Consider the following 23,751-nt stretch of genomic DNA (forward strand, 5'->3'; position numbering starts at 1 on the left):
CTCTCTCTCTCTATCTATCTCTCTCTCTCTCCTTTTCCTTGGTTCTGTTTCTCTAGAAAATCCCAAGTAAAACAGTAGACTTCAGATAGAGCAAAGGCTTGAGCCAAGTGGCAGAAATTTTGGGAGATGGAAGAGGGAGACAATAAAATACATGACAGACTTGGTGACTTAGAGGCAAGGCTGTATATACTATGTGTACGTATGTGTACTTTCCAGTGTAAAGAAACAATATGTGAAATTATTCTTTTCTTAAGTCACAGAGTATAAATAAACTAAAAATTAGAATAAAGTCAAGTATAATACTTTTTGTAAAAACTGACGGAGGTCAAATTAAGGGATAACTGAAGATACATAGTAGTAATGTCTTATTCTTAGTGATACAAAGTACATTTTAAAAGTGGAGCTGTGTCAAAGGTCTTGGCCATAAATACAGGCCAAGTTTCATAAAATTCTGCCAATATCTTGTCTAAGCATATTCAAAGAGACCATAATATAATAACATTTGGTCTTTAAAGAGAAGGAATAAGAAGTAGTTAAGATTTTCTATGTTAAAAAAGCCTCTAATTCAGTGGTTCTCAACCTGTGGGTTGCGAACAATGAAAATACATCCTGCATATCAGATATTTACATTATGATTCATAACAGTGGCAAAATTACAGTTATGAAGTAGCAACAGAAATAATTTTATGGTTGGGGGTCACCACAACATGAGGAACTGCATTAAAGGGTCGCGGCATTAGGAAGGTTGAGAACCACTGGTCTAATTCATATGCCTTCCTTCACTTATCCCATAGTTTCACAACCCCTAAGGAAAAGGAATGTGGTCTTTCTGCTTCGATAAGCAGACTATTACATCTTGCTGCAAAGGAATTATATGTCCTACTCAATTTGTGCTTAATAATGGTATTCCTGTTCAAACATTTTCTCCTTTGGGCATTTCCTCCACCACACAGGTAGATACCAATCCATTTCTTTTTTTTTTTTTAATTATTTTTTTTTAATATATTTTATTGATTTTTTACAGAGAGGAAGGGAGAGAGAGAGTTAGAAACATCAATGAGAGAGAAACATCGATCAGCTGCCTCCTGCACATCTCCTACTGGGGATATGCCCGCAACCCAGGTACATGCCCTTGACCGGAATCGAACCTGGGACCTTTCAGTCCGCAGGCCGACGCTCTATCCACTGAGCCAAACCGGTTTCGGCCCAATCCATTTCTTATGCAGACAGGATCATTAGCCCAATAAGCTGAGCAAAGCATTCCTTTAATGAGGATGATTAGACCCATTGAAAAGACCATGGGGAGATTGGACTGGGCTGTCATTTCACTCATTTTCCTGTCTCTTACCCATCACTGCAGCATCTCGGTGTGAGTGATAAATGTGGTGGCCAAAATGCCTTCTGAGTGGCTCATTGGGGCAATAGTATATGCATAGTAATTAAGGACCATAGTCTTTGGAGTCACACAGATCTGGGTTCAAATATCAACACCACAATTTACTGCCTATTTGACCTTGGGGAAGTGAATTCCAATTAATACTCCAGGTTTCTATTTTCTTATCTCGAAATTGGGGGCAAATAATAAGATCAAACTCACAATATTGTTGGGAGGATTACAAAAAATAATACATGTAGAGCCTCAACCTAGAACCTGGCACATAGTGGTATTCCATAATTTGCAGTTAAATCAAAATGAGTCAGCACTTCCTTTTTCTTCAAAGAGAAACGTAACTCATCATTTGCCTTTTCAGGTCCCCATGGTAAGCATGAAAACCCTTTCAAAATGGACTGCTGTGCTGAAGAACTTGACCTCTGGTCTCTGATTGCCCACATTTGAGTCCCTTTTTTGCTACTTACAAGCTATGTGAAATTAGGTAAGTTACCTTTCTAAGCCCCATTTTTCTCATCTGCAAAACAGGAATTAAATGAAATCATATGTGTAAAACACAGTGATTGGCATATAGTAAACACTAAAAATGTAGGCAATTGATACTATTTTTAATATATTTTTATTGGTTTCAGAGAGGAAGGGAGAGAGAGAGAGAGATAGAAACATCAATGATGAGAATCATTGATTGGCTGCCTCCCGCATACCCCACACTGGGGATTGATCCCACAACCAAGGCATATGCCCTAGCCTGGAATTGAATCGTGACCTCCTGGTTCATAGTTCAACGCTTGACCACTGAGCCACGTTGGCTGGACAGCAATTGATACTATTGAGTAGGCTCACACTTGGCAGCAATTGATACAATTGAGTAGGCTCACTCTTAGCTGAAGATGAGATGAAGATAACATTTTTCAGAGGCAGTCTGACAAAAATGGAATTCTAGGTTTCCCAACAATATTGCCCAAAGCTCTATAATATACTTGATTCCATGGTGGCAGCCACAATCATACCACTATGGTTGTTTGGTTTCTTAAACAGGGACTTTATAATTCCTTGGGGAATGAAAAAATAGTTCAACTCCACTGGACTTCTAGAAAATGTAACCCCTCCCCAGTAGTGGTTCTCATAGTTCAGGTGCGGGCAATTAGGAAATAGCATCTAACCAAAAGCTTTCCCTGAGAAAATAAACCTATCCTCTCAGTCCCCATCAGTTTGCTTTCTGATTTATAACAATCCTTTCTAGAAGATCATTATAATTGTCCTTTCTGAAATATTTGGTGTGCAATTTCCCACAGGACCTTAGTATTATAACTGTTCTGTTTCAGGATAATTCAGCTAATGCATTAGGTGCTCTCAGGAATGAGTTTGCTATTTCTGAAAACCTCTTATCATTTTTAGGCTAAATGAATACCATTAGACAACATATGACTACAATGTACTAATGACATCCAGGTGGTCTAAAAGTTGGCACACCCCTTAAATGCTGAACTCATTTCCCTACAAGTCTTTCATAGTGCAAACAAAATCTATCCAAAACAAAACTGAAAAATGATACTTTTTCCACAGAATATATAATATAGAACCATAGCTCTAAAGTACAAATTTCTCAAGTGGTAAAATAAAAGACCTGAATGGTAATATTTCAAAAATATTCTGGTCATAAGGGTCTTTTCATGATCTGCACACTGTATAGAAACAAAAAAAAAATGAGATTAAAATAATGCTATTAAGGGAAAGAAGCAACCTAACCCAAGGCTGCTATTCCTGACTATCTAATAAATGGTTTTATCTTAGAACAGCGGTTCTCAACCTGTGGGTCTCGACCCCTTTAGGGGTCGAACGACCCTTTCACAGGGGTTGCCTAAATACATCCTGCATATCAGATATTAACATTACAATTAATAACAGTAGCAAAATTACAGTTATGAAGTAGCAACGAAAATAATTTTATGGTTGGGGGTCACCACAACATGAGGAACTGTATTAAAGGGTCGCGGCATTAGGAAGGTTGAGAACCACTGTCTTAGAAAGTTGCATATAAATCAATGCTTATTTAAAAATTCTAGTTTGGAAAGGCCTTACAAAGTAATGTTGCAGTGAATCCATGAGTAAAATTAATAATGAATTCCATTTACATCTTTTATACATTAAAATGCTCAAATAGTAAAACTTAAAGTGGGATTTACTTATGACCTAAGTGACCCTAGAACAATAGCTAAATAGTGTATGCAACTTTTATTCCAAGATGGGCATTATTGCACTAAACTGGTACACTGGAATATTAATGCACAATAAACTGAAAGACAAGGCATAAAGCTTTTTACACTTGGAATTGTAGAATGGAGGGGTATACATGGCAAATAGACTCCTCTATACGAGATTACACTCCCTATTCCATTGGCTATACCTTAAAATCCAGTTTATATAAAAGGAAAAGCCTGCCAGCTACTGAAGCATGTTGTGATGCTGGCAAAACTTGTATACAAACTGGCATTGACTACCAACCACCTGGAAACTTCTAATGACAGATCAGTATGTTCTATGGTCCTGGTGGCCTGATCACAATGATTGCAACTTGATAGCCTTTGTCTATTAAAGAACTCTCCTGAAGTGGGTGCAGTGAAAGAATAATAGCAAAAACAGATGAACTTTCATAGTGGGGAGGTACTTTGTAATTGCAAGAACACTTTTATCTGCCTAAAATAAGAATGAGATAATAAAGACGATTATAAACTGATGAACAAAAATAGATACAGAGGTAGAGCAGCATCGAACAGACTGTCAAACTACAGGGGGAAGGCCAGGGAGGGTTTGGGGTTGGGGGGAAGAGATCAACCAAATGACTTGTATGCATACATATAAGCATAACCAACGGTCACAAGACACTGGGGGGTAGGGGAAGCCGGGGGAAGATCAAGGGGGAAAAAAAGAGACATATGTAATACTCTTTGTAATACTTTAAGCAATAAAACAAAATTAAAAAAAAGAATGAGATAGGGCTCCTCAGAGTCTTTGATATTCTAATGTGCAGTGCAAACCTGCAGGGCAGTGGATGGCAAGCAGCTGTTTCTCAGATAGTTTTCACTCTCAGGACCTTTCCTATGAGAACATTTAATATGAGTAACATATTTGGAACTGCTGCTCTAAAGACAATTTTAACAATAATGAGAATAAGTAGCATTTATTAAGCTCCATGGATAGAGCTTAATATGACACTCAGAAGCCAGTCTGGAAGCACAGTGCAAGATGGGTGGCATTACATAGTTTGGAATAGTGGCTGAAAACTGTACATGACAATGGCTGAATAGGTTGAAGATGACCTCATAAGTTAAAAGACTCACCCAGAGCTCAATCTTCACATTCATTATTAGTGATAATAATAAAGATCAGCTTCACTGATCCCTTGCTATGTTTCAGGCATTTTGGTCAATCACTCTTGAAGACAGCCCTGTAATTTCCATCCTATTATTCTCTCTATTTTATACTTATTTGTCCCCATAATCCAGCATGTGTTAGAAGTGGGTTTGAAATCCAGGTTTGTTTCACAATGAGTTCAGTATTCTTTCCATTCCACTACAGCTGTCTCTCATGAACACATTGGTGAAGATAAAGTCTGAAGGATCTACAGAATACCATGTTATGCTATAGTTAATTACACCCAACAGAAGACACCAAGAGAAAATAATATATATGAATGGATTCTCACAGCTCAGAACTTAAAGTACAGAAAAATTCAATTAGCAACTGAAATGTTTTTAACCTGAAGTAGCCTGCAAGCAAATTTTATGTGGCGGTAATTGCCTTGATAAAATAATGAATCTATTGCTCATTCAACATTTTAAAATTTCCATTATGGTAAGACACTTAAGTGACAGACCTTATGTGCAACACATTCTGTGAAAGCCATTTACAAGTAAGACAAACATGCCCTTCACAGAGATGTGTAACACACAGTATTTTCCAATTCTGAGAAGTATTCTTTTGTGCATTAAGAGATACTGGGTGGCTCTAATTACTTAATATGTCACTGTACTTCGTTTCTAAAGCAGCAGCATTGCAGTCTTCAATGGATAAGCTTGTATTGGATACCTAATATGTGCCAGGAAGAAGACATGTGTCTTGTACTCTATGGGGAGACAAAATCATTTAATCTTAGGCAAGCAGTGAAAAGACCTAAAATGGAGGGGTTCAGTGCTGAGAAACTGACAAGTGGACAAGGGTGAACTGCTTCCAAGAGGGTCTCAGGGTAGGAGTGCTGACAATAGATATGGGAAGACAAAAGCTGAGGTTGCATTTGAGCAAGGCTTTTAACAGTTTTGCACTTGACCAACTTTGCATTTACAGGAATGACCTGCATTGTCCATAGTAAAAGAAAAGTGAAAAGGCCCCAAGTTTTTTTAAAGGCCCATAAATGAATATACTCAATAAACCAGGTCTTCTATTTATAGAAAAACAGATTGCAATGCATATTTATGCCACTACAATTTTACAGCCAACAAGAGACTTATCATAGCAGTGTCTTATGTGTCTAGTATACCAATTACTCTAGAATAATTATTATTTTTATTTTTTATTGATCTAAAGAGGGAGGAAGGAAAAGAGAGAGAGAGAAAGATGTCAGTGTGAGAGAGACACATCTATTGGTTGCCTCCCGCATGCACTTCAAACAGGGATCAAACCTGAAACCTAGGTATGTGCTCTGACAGTGAATCAAACCCATGACCTTCCAGTGCATGGGATGATACTCCAATCAACTGAGCCACACCAGCCAGGGATAGAATAAATTATTTTGTAAATAAAAATATAAATTGAAATTTAGTCACATTTTAAGCAATAGTTCAATTCACCAACTTAGGTGATACCCCAGATGAGGAGTAAATATATCACAAGATTGGTTTAAGTCATTTACAATTCAAAATTCAAATCAAATATTTAAAAATACCTACTGGATTGCCAAGTTCTGCCTAACCTAAACTCTCTGGGCCTCAGTTACCTGAGATATAAAATGGGAATGAAATAGCTAAATTAATGAATTTATATAGAGATTACAGAAGCTTGACATATTTGGCCTTGGTTGATTTGATCATAAATGATGACAGTTGAGTACTCAGAAAATGTTTTCTTATCCTCATCTCCACACCAGTCCACGCCTAAGCTTTACTCTTCTCAAAGCTAGCCCAGAACTAAGTTCATCAGTTTCAACAAGAGTCTGAAAAAGGAGAAGCCTATGGTCATCACCATATGACCATGAAGCCCCTCTAGCTTTTGAACATTAAACTGCCCAGCTGAAGCCAGCAAAATAATTGAAAAATATGAAATCAGGCTTCATCAATATCTATTAGTCCAATTTCCATTCAAACTGTCCATAAAGTTGTTAGAAAACCTAGCAAAAATTTGAGTGTTATTTTAAACCATTCTGAGATAGAGAATGGTTCAAAATAAGAAGAGAATTTAGTGCCCATTCAATCATTTTTTTTTTTTTATTGCACAGACCCAAGGAAGGAATGGACTTTGTCCAAAGTTACATAACTCACCATGTAACTCACTATCATTACTATGATAAGGAAATAAAAAGCAAGGCTAAAAACCAAAAACCAGATAAACTGAAATTACTTTTGAAAAAAATAACCCAAAATATATTAAATTAGCTGAGAGGCAAATTTCACTGTACTCTTTGATAATCCTTTAGAATATTACATTCTCTGAATTTTAATGAGTTTAATTTTTGTATGTCAACTAATATATTATGAAAGGCTTCACAAAATTCCCTTCCTGATCTTGTGTACTTTTGTTGTAAAGGAACCAAGAAGATAGAAAAAAATGATGGTATGTTTTTAGGGTTGTTTTAAGGACTCAGAGGAAAGCAACTAGCCAAGTGCAGTCAATGTTAGTTGAGTCTCAATGGTTAGATTTAATGTTCTAAGCTCTTGAATTTTGAATTGGATAGTAAAATATGCCAAAGCAAATACTATGGAAAACTTTCACCTTTGCTCCTTATCAACTCTGATGAAAATATAGAGTGGACTGAGCAGAAGCTTTCTGAAAAGACTGCAATGAAAATACCTTCCTACATAAGGTTATACTTGATCCTGGGCCCTTGACACAAACTTACATTACTTATCATATACGAGAGGCTTGACTCTTAAGCTCCTAGAAGGTGGAAGCTCTGCTATACTGCTCCATATCTCCTATAATAGACACACGGAAAAGCAAATGACTGTGGAATAATTATTTTAACAGAGGCCTCAGTTTTCTTATACCAAATCACAGCTCTGAGTTCCACTGGAAAGTTTATAGTTCAGATAATTTAAAAAGCTTTTGGAGGGGTGAAAGGAGAATTGGAAGCATAATGAAGAATTTGGATTAAGTTGAAACTATTAGTACCCAAGGAAGGTAGACACTGGTTATGATTAAACATAAGCATTTTGACTGTCTCTTGAAAAAAGGGGTAATTTTCAGACCATATCTTTCTTATTTGTATAGTTATTATACAGTTAAGTGTTTCTTAATAATGCAATTTCTCTCCTCATGGGACATGTGGCAATGTCTGAAGACATTATTTTTGTTGTCACAAATTGGGGGTGGGCCGGGGTGTATATAGAGTCCAGGGATCCTGCTCAATATCCCACAATGTACAGGATGGCCCCAGAGAACAAAGAATTATCTGACCCCAAAGGTAAATAGTGCCAAGATTAAGAAATCCTGGTGTAGTTCATCACAGGGTCTGGAATTAATTGAAGGAAAAAAATAGTTATTTCAACTAATTTTTAGAGCAAGAAAGAAGAATTAACAAATATGCCCACTGGGTTTTAGTTCTCCCTTATGTTTCCAATATTAATTTGGTATTACTTTTAATCCAATGTTATTTGTTATCAAGTATTGGAATGTGTTTTTTATTTGTTTAGATCTTCTATATAGAAAAAAATTAGGCAACAACACACAAAGATGATAAATACTACTACTTGGAGCACTCTAAGGGGCAGAGGTTCATTTCTAATTTTCTCAGTGTCCACTTTCTGCTGTGAGCAGGAAAGGAGAAAAAGTTTAGACTATGTTAAATCTAACTGTCTTCCCCCTACTTACAGAGACATTTCTCCTCCTCAAAGCCTTTTCTCACGGCCATCAAAGAGATGAGAAAAGGATGACAGGTTATCAAATGGTTTCACAAGCTATAGGAATATATAGTCTCCTTGGTTAGCTACCATTTTCCACTATTGAGAACCCAATCTACCTTTTAAGGTACAAGATACTGTCTAAGCACAGATTTAATTAAAACACAATCAGGGGGAAAAGTAGCATTTGATAGGCTAAGAACAAATTAAATGTTATTAGGGATAGGTGCATGAATGCAGTGTTTTATGCAATGTCATTTTCCTGTCTTGGTAAAAAGGGTACAGAGCAAGAAGGGTCTAGCAGCTGTAGATTCTGGCCTTAGAAATGTTTAGCAGCCTAACGCAATCTTAATTAAGGGCTGATCCAAGCACAAGGCTTTATTCAAAACTAATATCTTCCAAAAACCCTCTGGACCAACTTACATTATGAAAAAAGTTAATTAATTTAATTTTTTATATTATCACACTGAAAGCACAAAGCTTCTTTCCTCTCTTGAGGCATTAAGGAAGAGTTATTTTACCTTAGACAAGGGGACACCTCATTCAGAAAACTTTAATCCAATTTTGCATGAGAAGCTAACATTTCCATGGGAACCAATTTATAAATACTAGATGAATACTTAGCTTAGTTACATAGACTCTATATCATATTGTCAACTCAACAATTCTTCACCACAAAACTGCGTATTTGTTCTTTTGAAATACTAGTTCTTTGATTCAGCAAGAAACCTTCATTGCTAGACAAGAAATCAATCTTCATAGTCTAGTAAGAGTGTACATGTTTATTGAGTTGGCAGAAAACTTGCTTTATTGGAAACTCGCATCATGTATTCCTTGATTGTTGCATATTAATACAACTCCAAAGAATGTTAGTTCTACAATCCTGAACTCAAGAGGCACTTTACATGTAATTTGAATTCCCAGTAGTCCAATATTTTCAGGCTATTAGAAAATACTGAGCAAGCTTAACTACATTAAAAAAGACAAATAACAAAAGAATAATTTATTCTTGGCAAAGACTTAAACACTAGATGCATTATGGAAAAGAAAAATCAATAACATCTTCAACAAAGACCTACTGCTAAAGAAATAATAGTTAGGCAGTATGTGATTCCTCATTATTCCTTCTATCAAAGGTCACTCTAACCAAACCCAATTCAATGATTTATGCCAGTTATTTTACAAGGGTGTGGGAAGTGGAGAGATATATGCTCTATACAGTCATGTGCTGTTTAATGACGGGGATAGATTATGAGAAATGTGTCATTAGGCCATTTCATCATCATGCGAACATCATAGAATCCACTTACACAAACCTAGATAGTATATATAACCTACTACACACCTAGATTATATATATATATAATAGCCTATTGCTCCTAGGCTTCAAGCTTATAAAGTGTGTTAATGTACAAAACAACCTGAGATCAAATCAAACACAAGAGAATATTACGCAATTATAAACTTTTGAACAATAATAGATACAGAGGCAGAGATGCCTCAAACAGATTGTCAAACTGCAGCGGGAAGGCCGGGGAGGGTTGGGGGGCAGGAGGTAGGGGGGTAAGAGATCAACTAAAGGACTTGTATGCATGCATATAAGCATAACCAATGGACATAAGACACTGGGGGATAGGGGAGGCTGGGGGACTGTCTAGGGCGGGGGGATAAAATGGACACATATGTAATACCCTTTGTAATACTTTAAGCAATAAAAAAAAATAAAATTAAAAATAAAAATTAAAAAAAAAGAGATGCGGTAAACACGAGATATATGAGGCTGCTGCTGGTGTAAAATGACATACTATTTTGTATCAAACTTTTTAATAAGTAGAAAGAGTAACATTTAAAATAACAATAAAATTTATAGTATAGTAAATACATAAACCAGTAACATAGCTGTTTATTATGATTATCAAGTATTATATACCGTATATAATTATATGTGCTGTACTTTTATACAACTCAGTACTTCTATGCCACTCAGTAGTTTTGTTTACACCAGTATCACCACAAATACATGAGTAATGTGTTGTGCTATGATTCTAGGATGGCTAAATCACTAGGTCATAGGAATTTTAATATAATCTTATGAGACTACCATCATACATGCATTACATTGTTGATGGAAATGTTATGCAGCACAGACTATTGAAATAAATTGGGCTACAAAGTCTAGATGTTAAAAGGAATGGGTGGGAAAAAGTATGTGTATAGTTGTGAGTATGCAAACTTGTATTCTTGTATTATTATTTATTAATTATTATATTATTTTCCATACAAAGAACTGTTAACCTATTTTTGCCATAACCTGTATATGAGAGGCTTGCATTAAATTTGTAACTCCTCACTGCATTCTGCTATACTGATCTATTCCTACTCTCTACAGGTCAGTTCTTCCTTGGCTTCCTGAGCAACACATTCTCCTGGTTTTCCTTCCTCCACTCCTGAGGAGTCCCTTCCCTGCACCACCTTAAAATATTGGTGTGCTTCAGGGCTCACCTCTCTACCCACTCTTTCTCCTTAGGCTCTCATGGTTCCTCAATAGGCTGAAAAGTGTTAATATCTGCCACCAGCCTATAACTCATTCCTGAGCAACTTGAAGGCTAGGCCATGTAGTATATGACATGTAGTCAAAGTTACTTAAGTATTAAATGAATAAGTGAATGAAATATAAACTGGATTTATGGGACTTCAGTGGTAGAACTGTGGAAGAGAGTTAAGTTGTCCTAGACAAGCCCATCATAGAACAGTTGGAACCACCATGGCTAATCAACTGACCACAAATGTATGAGTGAGCTCAGGCAAGATCAGTAATGCCCAACCTAAATCAGTAGAACCTATAGACTATTGCTGCAGAATGTTTGGTCCTGTCAAAAATGCCCATGAAGATATTTTGTCCATGACAAAAGGTCCTTGATATTTGGTCCCGTCCAAAATATCCACTGAGATATTTGGTTCATGGTTCATAAGAAAAGACAAACATTTAACCTTGTTCAAACTGTATAAATGTTATTCTTGTAAGTCATGAGGAATCTTGAATTTCACATTGATTATTTTTTCCTCATCAAGAAGGTCAGCAGGTTTACTCTAAAGTCAATGATCAATTGTTTGCTAGTATATATTGACCTGATTATTATTTGTTCTATCTGTGAAGAATTTTAATAATGTGGATTTGATTCTCTCTTTTTTTGTGAAGTTGGTGGTTGTATTTGAGTGTGACCACCAAGAACCTGGATTACTTGTTCATGGTTCTGCTGTTCACCTTTTCACACTCTAAGAACCTTTCAGCATGGAAAAAATGCCTCCATGGATATTTTGAAACAGGACCAAATATCAAGGACCTTTTGGTATGGACCAAATGTCTCTGTGGACATTTTGGACAGGACCAAATGGTGTGAACCAAATGTCTTCATTGATGTTTTAGACAGGACCAAATGTCTGCTAATCATAGACTATCTATAGCAGATCTATACAACCTATAGATTATGAGAAAAAATAAATTTGTTCTTGTTTTATGCCATTTCATTTTAGGGTGACTTAAAAGAGAACAAGAAATAACTGATAGACTAGTTCAGACTGCTTTTCCTGCTAGTCTTTCTTCCTCAGTGTAGGTATGGTGCCTCTTGTCACTGCTGTGTCTAATAACCACAATAATGGTTGGCTTGTACAAGTCAGTGAGTATCTATTGACAAATACATTAATTCTGTTAATGGTGATTGTAAGCACTGTCAGTCACTTGCTGCCTAGAATTTGGGCAAATGGCCAGTTGAACTCAGAATATCAAAATTTGTTATTGGAAGAAGTTAATTGTAATGATAAATACTTATTGAGTATTTATTGTTGAAAGACTGTGCTATGCCTCTGGTATTTTTTTAATAAGGCTCTATCCAGTAGGGATGAAATAAATACATAAATACATACATAAATAAATAAATAAATAAATAAATAAATAAATAAATAAATAAAGTTTAAATAGAGTTCTCATTTGGAAGGGAGCTAGATCTCTTTTAAGACACCAGTTACTGCTCCCAAAGAAAAAGCTGCACTAGAATAAAACTCTCCTGAACTATACTGATTTTCTTTGGGGATTTTTTTTTCTTCCCACAGTAAATACTCTGGGTATATTGAACTAATTATCCACTAAATAAATAGCTAACTATGCATGTCTATTAGAAATTTACTAAATCAGTTCATGAATCTTCTAACATGGATCCAAAATGCTATTTTCTCAGAGGAAAATAAAGTGATTACAGAGTGAAAATGGCTGAAGAAGAAACAAAAAAGAAAAGTTACTGGCTGGCAGCAGCTCTAAACCCTACTTTTTGAAATGTCCTTTGTTCTCTCCTTGTTGTGTGCTAAGTAGTTGATTTTGTACACAGGCTAAGGCAGGCTGTTAGACAAATGTTCTCACTGTATGAATGGCCTGCATGAGCCCACATTATCCTAGAGAGTGCTATGATTAGGCTGAGTGTTGCTGTTGTGAAAGGGCACTATTAGAGTGACCATGTGAGCTCTACTACTTCTCTGTTCCTAAGTGCTTTTCCTCAATAAACTATTTTAACTAGTGATGTATGTGTGTTTGTATATGTGTGTATGCTCACACTTTCTTTGCATACCAATTAAATACCACATTGCATTTGTCCGTGTGTTTTGCATTTTACAAAGGGGCAAAATCAACAGTGTCACCATGGGGCAATGTAACATCTCTGGTAGAGCTATACTGAGACAGCTCCTACCCCAATGAGGTCCTCAGTGGAGGGCCTACACATAATCAAAGGGAAGTCACACCAAGAGAGAGGAACAGAAAGAGCAAATAAACCTAATATGGCTATGTCTGTCCCTTTAGTGTGCCTGCATTTCAAAGAGACTACCCTAAAAGATTGTGCACAAGATTGCTCCACTCCCAGGTGGGCACAAAAATTGAGAGCAAGAATGGAGCCTCTGAGTTCTCACTGAGAGGGACCAAATCTGGATGCTGTAAAAACAGGCTTTCTTTATCTGTGGGAACCCAACTCAGAAACATGGCACTCCTGGAACTCTTCTCTTACCTTGGGGAGACAATTCATGGCAAAAACAGTTAAAACCACTAGACTTTAAAATAGGTCTAGTGGTTCCATGAGGAAAACTATGGTTTTGAAGCATTACTCCATTAAGGAGGCACTACAAAAACAAACAAACAAACAAAAACCCCTGCACTTAGTAGCTGTTCATATAAGGAACAAAGGAGAACATGTGACAAATCACATATTGCTTTCTTTAACCCTTTGCCTACTGCTTATGTCAACATTCAAACCAGGATGTGGAGAAACAAGAAAAAACAACAAGAAAATGTACTGAGTTAAGTGCACTTTGCAGAGAGGTAAAGCTATCTCTCAACAGTGGTGGGTAAGATGGTGCTGAGCTCTTTCTTCTGCCTTGCTCCTGAAGAGGGGAGTCAGGGGTCAGGGTATAGGATGAGCTGAAGCAGCACAGTGTGGTAGAAGAGGTCGCCTTGGGATATTTGGCTTCAAATCCCAATCAAGTCACTTATTAGCTGTGTGACTTTGAACAAGTTATTTCACTTCTCTACACTCCAGTTTCCCCATTGTGTCATTAAAGATTGATGACACCTAGCTCATGGGTTGGGAAGATTAGCAAAAATAAACCTGAAGTGCCTGACATTTTAAAAGATGCAAACAAACAAGCAAATAAAACACAAAAACCTGATAGCTAAGCATCAAAGCAAAGCACAGCATACAGAGTAATACTGCACAGAATACATCACACAAATTCCTGAGACCTCCTTCTTTATACTTCTGGATGTAAATGGACTATTTGATGCAATCTCACTGCTTGTGAAAATAACATAGAAGGCTATCTTGACAATGACCCAACCCAATTTGGCAGGACATTCTCTTCACATTTCTTAAGTTAGTTCTCACTCTGCAAAGGGACTTTTGTCATTCAGGGACTTCGGTCAGCAGATATTTTGTGAGACCAGGTTTTGAGGTAGAAGGTCAGTTGGCCTGAGGTGATTATGAACAGGCCTGGAGCTGAATAAATGTATACCAGCATAGTGAAAAAATCCAATTCTGACATTGCAGCTTATAAAGCATTTTGACTAAATTAAATTTGTCCTGTAATCATATTAAAGTTAAACCTGGCTGTTTCTCTTTTTGCTGAAGAACAAGTCACCTTTTTAACCTATTGTTGTTGTTGTTTTTTTTCTGACAGCAGGTATAAGGTTCCTCTGCCTCTGTTTACTTAGTATACCTGGTTATGTCTCTCAATAAGATGACAATGGAATAACTGGCTCTCTGTAGGGTGAGCCTTGTTATTACAGTCTCTTGTAATTGAGGGACCATGGAATTTGGAGTGTGACAGGCTGCATTTGAGTATTGGCTCCATTTCACAGTCACATGACCTTGAACAAGTTATTTTACTTATCTGAGTCTGGGTTTCCTCATGGATAAAATGTAGAGAGAGAAAAAAAAACCTACCTACTTACAATGCTGGGAATGAGAATTAAGATAACGTTAGGTAAAATGCTTGGCACATACAAAATTCTGGATAATTGCTAATTATTGTTTTCATTATTTACCTCAAGCTAGACAGTAGGGTTCCAACAAGTTATTAAAGATAATTCATTGCTAATATCCAGAATATCCAGACCTGTAGGTAATACCTAATCCTATGAAACTGGATATGCTCAGAGCAATTATTTTTAAAAAAATGATTTTTTATTGATTTTTTAAGAGAGAGAGGAATGGAGAGGGATAGAGAGATAGAAACATCAATGAGAAACATCATCAATCAGCTGCCTCCTGCACAACCCTACTGGAGATTGAGCCCACAACCTGGGCATGCGTCCTGGCAGGGAATTGAACCAGTGACCTCTTGGTTCTTGAATTGACACTCAACCACTAAGGCACACCGGCTAAGCTCAGAGCAAGTCTTAACACTCTTATCAATGTTGTAACTTGATTGAGCTGAGAAAAACGAATCAAGAAAATCAGCTTCTTAATAATTAGAGATGATATTTCCTCATTTCTACCATTATAAGTGAAGGACATCCCCTGGCTTAAAGCAAGGTGGTTAGGCAAGTGACCTGTTTACATGTTGCTGTTTATCTAGAGACAGTTCTATTATATCCAATTGAATTTAGCTATTCACTAACCATTATACTCTTTCTTTGTGTGTCCTAAGGAAAGTAATCAGCTCCTTCAAGATAAGGGTGATTTCATTTACTTCATATAAGTGCTGTACTCCACCTAACTATAGGCACACAGAATTAGCAAGTACCTCCTGAGATCCCTTTGCTTATGACAGCTCCTTGTCATAAAAAAGTTTAGAATGGAGTGTGGACACTAATTTATTTATTTAAAACTAAGACGTCTTTTCTGTACTAAAATTGCTTTTTGTTTGTTTTTATTACTTAACCGAGGATATTTTCCTCCATTTATTTTTAGAGAGTGGAAGAGTGGAAGAAAGGGGGGAGAGGAGAGAGAGAGAGAGAGAAAGAGAGAGAGAGAGAGAGAGAGAGAGAGAGAGAGAGAGAGAGAGAGAGAGAGAGAGATATTGATTTATGTGAGAGAGACACATTGATTGGTTGCCTCCTGCACATTCCTTGACTGGGGTGGGTAAACAGCCTGCAACCCAGGTATGTGCCATTGACTGGGTACAGAACCCATGACCCTTTGGCACACAGGCCAGCACTCTAACAACTGAGCAATGCCGGCTAGGGCCTAAAATGTTGCTTTTGGACAACAATCTCACATATAGGGCAAGAGCATATGGAGAAGTCATGGAGGGAAAAGAGTATGGGCTTTGGAGGCCAGAAAAACAGTTTCAAATTGAGTCCTATCATTTATCAAGAAAGTGTTTTAACCTTTATGTAACTGTGCAAAATGTTGGAAGCATGTCCTACCTGACAGTGTTTTTGTGATCATGCCTCTAAGGGGATCTACAGAGTGCTCTCATTGTATGTAGAAGTAGCTCAGTGAAATATGCTCTTTTTTCCTTCCTTTATGTAGATCTGGTCTTCCTGCCAGTGTACACTTGTTGCTTCCAAACTGGACATGCTGTTCGGAGAATCTGGAGCTGTTCTGAGAATATATATCTTAAAATAGCTGGGGCTCATAAGTAGAAATATGCTAGCACATGGGTGGAAGTGGACATGTGATTTTGATGTGTTGGAGTGAGTGTGGATATTGGCTGTGAAGCAAGACAAGGGTAAGTGTTGATAAACTGCAGGATGTTATATCTCATTCCACACTTTCCTGAGGGCATTATTCAAGCTGCATATTCTTAAGCAGACTAACAAATGCTGTAGCGCATAACATGAAAACTTGAATCAATGTGATTTGCAATGCTGAGAATGATTCACAAACATGGAGCATTTAAAGTATCTGAATTATGTTAATGCCAGTTTTCACATCAATGCTGCTGTAAGAATTTTATGCTGCAGGAACTGGTGATGTTTATATGATAAGAGGACACTGCCTCAATAATAACATTCTGTAGTATAACTTGGGGATAAACACCCAAATCATGAGCAGCTTGAGTCAACTTTTGCAATCTCACCCTAGAGCAGCAGCAATCAAATAAAGATGTGGTAGTACTTTTATGGCATATGAATACTCTCTTCTCCTCCATCTTCTTCTTTAAGTATACTCAAACATGGTCCCTAGACACTCTCCCACTCACATTGCAAGCTGAGTCATAGTTGGAGAGCAGAACAAGTGTTGCAATAATTAATTGGAAGAAAGAATGTTGGTCAAAAGGTGGCAGATTACCACGCTCTTATGGAGAAGCTTGGTTATTTTTTTCTAAAAGCAAAGAGGGGCAAAGAGGCAAGGGGGCTTCAAAAAGGCGTGTGTGTGTGTGTGTGTGTGTGTGTGTGTGTGTGTGTGTGTGTGTGGTGGGAAAGATGGATACCTTACAAGGCCACAAGTTCTAAAGGTCATATAAGTGCTGCCTGTCCAGCAATGCCCCTTGATCACAAGGCACCTCATAAAGAAGGCCATGCAATCAGCATGATAAGAATTCTGAATTGACAGCTGACATCACAAAACAGACTGTATGCCAAGGTGATATTTTTCTAAGGCAAGGATACCCACATTGTTAGCCCTTTAGAATTACCTTGGAAGTGTGTGTGTGTGTGTGTGTGTGTGTGTGTGTGTGTGTGTGTTTTAAATAAACCCGGTTGAACCTCTGCCACAAGAGATTTTTCAGGGTTTTGTTTGGAGAATTAGGTGAATTAGTTGGTTTTGGACTGATGTTGAGCTCAGGCATCAATATTATGAAAAAGGTCCTCAAGTGATTCTGACATTTAGTCCTGTTTGAGAATCATCTAAATACTCTAAAACATTGTCATTCAAAGTATGGTCCAAAAACAGTGCTGATCTGTGAACGGTATCTAAGTACATTTTTATTCAGTTCAGCTGACATTATTTTTCACAGCAAGATAGCAGTACTTTTAAAAATTGATTTTAAAGAGAAAAAGGGAAGGAGAGAGATAGGTTGCCTTCTGCACACACCCTGATGGGGGACTGAACTTAGAACCTGGGTTTGTGCCCTGACCAGGAATTGAGCCCCTCAACTTTTGGTGTATGAGAGAATGCTCCAACCAACTGAGCCACCGGGTCAGGGCAATAGCAATATCTCATTGATGAAAGAAGCAGTGCATTGATTTACATTCTGTCACAAGCTCCTATCTCATTGTAGACTGGTAACAAACAATTTCAGACCCAACACTCATTCATGGACCACAATTTGAGTAGCACTGCCCTGAAGACAGTTAGTGAGGGTTAGAGGGAAAGAAGGGAGCTGCATTCATTTTCAAAAGTGTGTTAATTGTCAAAGCCCAGCTTTGATGCAAATACACTGCTCAGTGGAGCCAGCATGGCATTTCTCAAAGCAAACTTGTAGGATGTTAAAACGTTTTTAGAATAAAATGGGTCCAATAGCTGGAAGATGTTTGTCACTGAAGTGCCCAAAGTAGGAGAGATTCCTAATCTGTAAGACTCCTCAAAAGCTTTAATATGGTCTTATGCATTGTGACTCAGTAAGAGTGGTGTGGAATTTGGGAAACATGTATTTGACCACAGAATCTGTCTTTTTCACAAATACATGATCAGTGTCTCATGAAGCATAATTTGGAAAATATTGGTCTGATAATTATTTAAGAGCATGTGAAAGAGAATAAAATTGATTTCTGCATTGTCTTCCTCCAGGCAAGTGAATTATTTAAAACAAAAGGCAGAGTGAAAATTGAAGCTGAAACAGCAGCACCTTCTGGTGCATCTTCTTAAGCAGGCTGACCTCTACAAATTAGTGTTGGACTTGGTTTGAGGAAATAGCTAAAAGTCACTCAAGCTCTGCCTTTTTGGACATGGAGCATTTTTTTAAAATATTTTTGTGTGTGTGTGACTCCACAATCATGCTGCCCTTTGCTTCAATGAGCAAAGAAAAATTTTTGGTGTCGTTTCTGTCAACCTTCAGGTCATAAATCAAAGTCAGTGAGACCCTAAGGATTAGTTATTTTTAAATTAATAGTTTTTTTTAAATATACTTTATTGATTTCAGAGAGAAAGGGAGAGGGAAAGAGAGACAGAAACATCAATGATGAGAAAGAACCATTGATCGGCTGCCTCCTGCACGCCCCCTACTGGGAGTCGAGCCCACAAGCCAGGCATATGCCCTTGGCTGTAATTGAACCTGGGATCCTTCAGTCCACGGGCCGATGCTCTATCCACTGAGCCAAACCAGCCAGGGCTAAATTAATAGTTATTTTTAAATTAAAAGGTTGAGAATAAAGTATTTGATCTATTCAGACTTATCCAAACATATGGCCTTATGTCTTCCTAATAAAATAGAAATATCCCCTCAATTCTCCAGATTTGTAAACCAGTTATATCTTTTCTGAAAGTCAAGACATTTTCAGGTCTCAACTATCAGAGGTTGCTTCATTATACTGAACCGGCTATTCATTCAAATAGAATTAGACCTATTTTCTCCAAAGGTAAATTAGTAATAAAATGAAGAAGACACACGACAGGAAATGACAGTTAAAAAAAAGGTAGAGATGAAAACAAAAACATTTTCCTCGGCGTAGTCCTTCATATTCTTCTACCTTCTTCCTCTCCTACAATTTAGATAAGACTGATATACATGGTGATATATTCTCTTTCTGGGATAAAGAAACCACAACATTAATAAAATAATAGTCATTGTGCTAATTACAAATATGTCCCCTTAACAGTTGGCACAGAAATTTGCTTTATTTTGGTTGGTAAAAGCTGACATACTTCATCACCAGTCTAGAGCACAAAAGCTTTTCTCCAACCAAAGTTGCTATGGTTGGATGCCTCTCTGAATGAAAAAGGTTATGGATGTCCTGAGGGAGATGGAGTGTGTGTGTGTGTGTGTGTGTGTGTGTGTGTATTTTAAATCACATGAAATCAAGACTGTACAAAAGAAGCCAAAGGCTTGATTAAAAGATGTGACAAATCCCCGAGCGCTGTAATATTTTCCTATATTATGTTAACTCCTACAAATTTACTATTGTAATCAGGATATTCAATTGAAAAGCAAATTCTAGGAATCCATGGTTTAGTTTTCTCTATAGATTTTCAACAGTGATCACATGCAAGCATGTATATCTTGGTGTGATTCTTTTGCACAATCTCCAAACATCAGTAAAAGCCCAATGACTGGTGTTTATTAGTAGCAACTATGCCGCTAATAGATTGGCTTTGAGAAGTTACTCTAATCATTGATTTCCTTTGGCTCACATGACAATGAAAGGAAAAAAATAAACAAAAGAATACAGCTATGATGATTATAGTTTCTCTTGCCAAATGATTCCTGGAACAGTAAGAAAAAAGATTTTAGTAATGATTTCCACTCTCCATGTGGCTTTCTCCTAACAAAGACAGTTGCTGGTACTGGGCCAAATTAGACTTTCAGACATTAGTATGTGCTTCTTCAGCCAAATTCCAGTACTCACATAAGATTACATCATAAGTGGTTTTTATGACAATAATCATAACACTGAAAATCACAAGCATTTGCAACAGATTAAAGAACTTATTTTTAGAATTGGCTGCTCAGAAATATAAACCTGTTTTTAGCAAAGAGTAATTTGGCCTTAGTGTATCCTGTAAAGCAAGATATATCACTCATTCTATGTAATGTTTTACATGAATTCTGAGGGCCCTGAGCATAATACAAAAATGTCTTTAAAAAGACAGATAACTATGAACAATTTTAAATAAGTTGTCTGTACCAAATCTCAGGTGGTCATAAACTATGGAAATTACCTGGCCCTTACAAAAAATATCACCAACCAAAATAAACATCAACATTTTGTCTACAATAATGCAAAAAAGTTGGTAGATTTATCAATTCAGTAAGGAGAAAGTTAATTCCAGCCTTATCAGAATACACACAAACCTCTTTTGCCTAATTTAATCATTTCAAAGACATCAACTCAAAAGAGTCTTTTCCTTTCAAATTTAAATATATTTTTCATTTTTCACATGAGGGCTGTATAAACACAACCTCATTAGAAGAGGTCATACTGACAGTTTGGCATGCACACATCAAGCAATGGGTGGCTTCACCATCCTGTCCATTGCCTTCACTTGCAGTAAAATCGGTGGACATTCATAGACAAGGTCAATTAAGGTCTCATCCTTGGGCAGAGTGACAATGACAGGAACTCTCTCTTCAAATGAGAATAAAATGTGTCAAGGTATGGGCATAGTTTAGAACTAAGATTATATTCACTTGTACTTGAAATTGTATCACTACCATTTATGTCAATTATAATAAAACATTATAGCAACTGTAAGAGAGAACTGAAGACTGTACCTTATAGTATTTAAAAACTAGTCTTACAAAAATCTTCCAGGTCACCAGAATGGCCACTGAACCCTTTGAAACCCATAGTTACTTTACCTCCTGGTAAGGATGAGCTTTGGTACCCTACATGAAGTAAGCATGTTAATTTCTTAGCAACATTTCCTTATTTATCTGACATCTCTTCCCCAGCAAATTTTCTTTTTCCCCCATCTAAGGTCTTCTGGATCTTGATAATTTGTACAGAGATCAAGTGGTTTCATTTTAAGGTCTGGGTTCACCATTAGCTTCTGTGCCTTTGTTTGAAGGGGTTACAGTAAAATTGTAAATTCCATCCTAGAAAACAACTAATACTATTTACAAATACTAATTCATAATGAGGAATAAGGAGTTAGCTTCGCTATTCCATTGGACCTGGCAGGAGAGCAAAACCAAGGAAAATCTTCAGTCTGAAAGAAGACAATGCCCATCATCACAGTATTAAAAGTGAAAGGATGGCAGCCACTCAACTTGTGGATGGAACGACAGACTAAAAACTATCCAAACCTTGTATAAGAGAGTTTAACTGCTACCTATTCTCAAAATAATTTTTCGTATTTGAAAACATTCCTAACAGTATTTGCAATACACTCAAGATGATATTTTGTAAATTAATAGATCCTGTAAAAATTATATGGGGATTGAAATTTAGTTATTCAACTGTTCTCTTTAGAATCTGAGTATTGTTAAAACAATTTGAAATTTATAACTGATTACTTGACTACATTTAACCGGCTACTTCTTAAATGACTTATTTTTCCTAGTCAAACCAAATTTTGTTTTTCAGGCTGATTTCTAACCATATAGTATCTGTTATATAATTATATAGTAAGCAGTATATATCTATAATACAGATATTGCTTTGTACTTACAAATATACACACACATAATTTTAGAGAAAGGAAAGCAGAACAAATTGGAATGCATTATATATAGTAAAGTAATTGTCACTGGTTAGTTTTTTTGTTTCATTAGAGCATAAATTCAAGTTAGTATTTTCTCTACTAAATCACCAAAAGATTTATTTTACTCACTGTAAAGAATCTCCATTTACAGCTCCAGATAAGTAAGTGTTGACATGATAACTCATACCCAAAGTGGATAGCTTGAATATCAAAATATGGGTAAAATAAAATAAGCATGTTCTATTGCTGAAATAAAATTAAAAATGAGAAATATACACTAATATACACTTCTCATTTTCTGCCAATAAACATTTAAATTTCTATTTGGAAAGAAGAAGGGGAGACTTTGAGATGTAAAAATGTGCTTCCAAAACTATGGAATAGAGTTGATTTGGAGTAATCTTCTTATACACCAAACTTTGAACATCACCACGTGGTAGTCTTTTCCAAGTCAAAAAGACAGTTGTACTGAAGACACCCATAATGTTACAAAAGGGCAACTTGAAATGGGAACAAGGTCACTTTTAGAAATTGGATCACAACCATTTATGCCAAAGTCTACACAGACTGCCGTAGGACAGGTGAAATTAGTCACTTCCAGTGTTATTCATTGGTAAACTGCTTCAATAGTATTTTATATGGGCGGCGGGGTGGGGGTGGGGGGTCAAGCTGTTTTCCAAGAAGCATTTAATTAGCATATACAGCACACATCTCAAATGTCATTTTGGAAGTTGAAATATACACAGCTGGCAAAAATTTTACCACATTTTGTGATGTAAAAAATGTTCCTGTTTGATATATACAGAAAAATTGGAAAAAATGAATAAATACTTTTTCTGGGGAGATGAGGTACTTTAGAGATAGATTTATAGCATGGCTTGCAAGGAATACCGTGACCTCAGTTGAAATAATAGCAGGTAGAGTTTTCCAAACCTGTGGTTGAGCTGAAAAGAAAAACAAACTCTCATTGTTTCCTTAAGGCATGCATTTCACTATGGCAAAGTACAACTGGGCGTGCATTACATGGCAAGCCTGGGCCTGCTTCAGCAAACTAAGTAGATCACGAGCATTCTTCGAGCACAATGCAAAAGCTTTATGGAGTGGAAGAGAGTAAGAAAATTTGGAACAAACTTCTCATTATTTCATTTTTGAAGTGTCATTCCTCAGCCGACTGCTGCTTCAGGAATGCCAGGTGATGGAAACAGACTGGGTCAGATTTTGGCTACAGGTGCAAGCAACTTTAGCAGCCAAAACGGGGCAGTGTCATGACACCAGCTGAAAACCTTTCAGCTATGAGAAGCAGGAGGACGCTGTGTGCTGTGCCAGAGATGACTGCATTATACAGTGTCCCATCTGAGACTGCATAACACATTCACCAACAAACCAGGAGGCCTCCTAACTATTTCAGAAGCCTAACAACACACAGCACACTAGAGGGCAATGCACGGTCAAAAAGAAA

General features: G+C 36.9%; 1 protein-coding gene across 3 annotated transcripts in view; it reads right to left on the reverse strand.

Annotated features, from left to right (window-relative positions):
- FGF13 (fibroblast growth factor 13) overlaps nucleotides 1–23,751 on the reverse strand; it is a 606,985-nt gene that overhangs the window by 248,003 nt on the left and 335,231 nt on the right. The gene's annotated exons all lie outside the window — the stretch shown is intronic.

Source organism: Myotis nattereri, assembly GCF_964212035.1.
Source record: "Myotis nattereri genome assembly, chromosome: X".
NCBI lineage: Eukaryota > Metazoa > Chordata > Mammalia > Chiroptera > Vespertilionidae > Myotis > Myotis nattereri.